The sequence below is a fragment of the Lynx rufus genome, unplaced genomic scaffold (assembly GCF_022079265.1).
Source record: "Lynx rufus isolate CCGP_SWC_20201006 ecotype Redwood Valley unplaced genomic scaffold, mLynRuf1.p SCAF_14, whole genome shotgun sequence".
NCBI lineage: Eukaryota > Metazoa > Chordata > Mammalia > Carnivora > Felidae > Lynx > Lynx rufus.
The window spans coordinates 13,919,324-13,921,532 of NW_025814828.1; the positions used below are offsets into that span (position 1 = coordinate 13,919,324).

General features: G+C 47.1%; 1 long non-coding RNA gene across 1 annotated transcript; it reads right to left on the minus strand.

The window, feature by feature from the left end:
• On the minus strand, nucleotides 1-1,602 carry LOC124509652 (uncharacterized). Its single transcript, XR_006961478.1, has 3 exons — nucleotides 1,222-1,602; nucleotides 655-747; nucleotides 1-467 (listed from the first exon to the last, which is right to left on the minus strand). It is a non-coding gene; the product is annotated as an uncharacterized LOC124509652 (long non-coding RNA).
• Nucleotides 1,603-2,209: the final 607 nt, after the last annotated feature.

Here is a 2,209-nt window from a genome sequence, read left to right on the forward strand (position 1 = left end):
TTATTCTTCCCCTTTTATCACATTAGCAAACATCAAAAGCAGTATTAATTATTCATGCTGAGGAGAAGTGAATTCGGTACAAACACATCCGAAGGGCAGTTTGCAAATATCTGTATGAAGCCTGACTAGGGCCACAATAAGGGGATTTTCAAAATTAAGTAGAGGGGACTTATTCATAAGGAAAGGCATTCGTGCTCCGTCCATCCAAGTCGGTCACGGGAGTGGATGTGTAGGATGACTCCCTGGCGGATTCTATTGTGCGTTTATATACAGATGTGTTTACATTTCTAGAAGACATTTGGGAAGATATACACAAACATGTTTACAGTGGGCGTCTCTGGGTAGGTGGGATTCTGGGTCTGTTCCATTTCGTTGTGCTTATCTTTACTTTCTGATTTGTCTGCAGTGTATTGCTTTTACAATGGTTGTTTCATTACAAAAACACAGGCCATATCATGTTCAAATCACTGTGGAAGATAAAAGAAAATAACACATTGCCATTTAGTGGGAGGCAGAAACTGCAAAACCGTAACAGGAAAGCATAACATGTGTCAGAGGGTCACTTTAGTTGAATGGGACGTACAAATAGATTAAACACCCGTATTAAAAAGATTCAAGGATGGGTTCTACAAACAACTGTATGCATTTACCTACCTTGTCATTTGCTTTAAACATTACAAATAAAGGGCTGGGCAGGCGGTGATCCGCAAGTAAACAAAAAGTGGGCCGCGGTGACGATCCTGATCCCTGCCGGGTAGAATTACAGGCAAAGAGCAGTCAACGCATCTGGAGTCCTTACATTGGTAAGAGGTTCGAGTACAGGGAAGGCAGACCATAAACCAGTATATGTGATCAATTACATCGAATCCAGAAGGAGGAATCAACACCAGATAGACCATATGGGTACTCGGATAGAAATGCAATAGAAAAAAAAGACCTTATTGTGTCTTTCAGCCTTGAACATAAGTAAGCCAAATTAAAGGGCAGATATCGGTAGATAAAGGGTAAAAAGGTATTGTTGATACACATTAGACTCAAAAAGCGAATTCACTGTTTTCAGGGACGCACGGAACGTTCACCAAATTGAGGACGGACCGAGGTCGCAAGTGCACTGTGCATTACAGAAAGCAGAGTTACTACGGGCTACAGGCCGCGACGTAAAGTGAGAAGTTGAGGGGATAGTTCTGAGACACCACCGACAAAAACGATCATCACGCCTACCTTTCTAGCTACAGCTTCTTTCCCGAACGTTCTCCTTGAGTGCCAGGCCTATACCGTCGTCTCCCCTTACCCACGGACTTCGGTTACCCGAGGTCAACCAGGGTCCGGAAGCAGATGATCCTCCGGGAGCACCATCAGGTCAACAGTAGCCTGACGCCAAGTCACAAGGCCTGCGTCTCCCGCCTCACTTTATCTCATCATTGACACAGGCATTTTGTCAGCTCACAGCATCACAGGAGGAAGAAGAAGGGTGAGTGCAGCACGAGACATTTTGAGAGACAGACCACGTTCACGTAACTTTCATTATATTGTTACAATGGTTGTATTTTGTTATTTTTTTAAACTGGAAAAAATTGACTTATTTATTTATTTTGAGAGAGAGAGAGAGAGAGAGAGAGAGTGAGTGTGTGTGTGTGTGTGTGTGAGAGGCAGAGAGAGAGAGAGAGAGAATATCCCACGCAGGCTCAGTGCTGAGTGGAGAGCCCGGTGTGGGGCTCCACCTAATGAACGGGGAGATCACGCCCAGAGCCAAAATCAGGAGTCGGAGGCGCTCCCTACTTTATCATTACTTAGTGTTGTTCATCTCTTTCTCTGCCTCCGTGAGAAATTGAACTCCATTTGAGGTATGTATGTACAGGGAAATCGTGGTATATATAGTGTCGGGTACTAAGCGCGGTCTCAGGCTCCCGTTGGGTGTCTTGGAACGTGTCCCCTCGCGGTTAAGGGGACTGCCGTACAGCCGGTTGTCTAGTGACGTCTCCACCCGCGAGCCCAGACACATCTCATCCTCATCACACCCAACTCTTCTCCTGCCTTCTCTTTGCCAATCCACCCCTCTCCAGTCCCGTGTTGTCAACAGCACGCCGTCTACTCTCGCGTCCGGGCCCCTGACACAGCGACTGCCGCTGTCGTCCTCGCCGGCCGCGGCCCTCAGGTCACCAGGTCCTGCACATCCTACCTCCCGCGACTCTCTCTGGTCCCCTGGGCC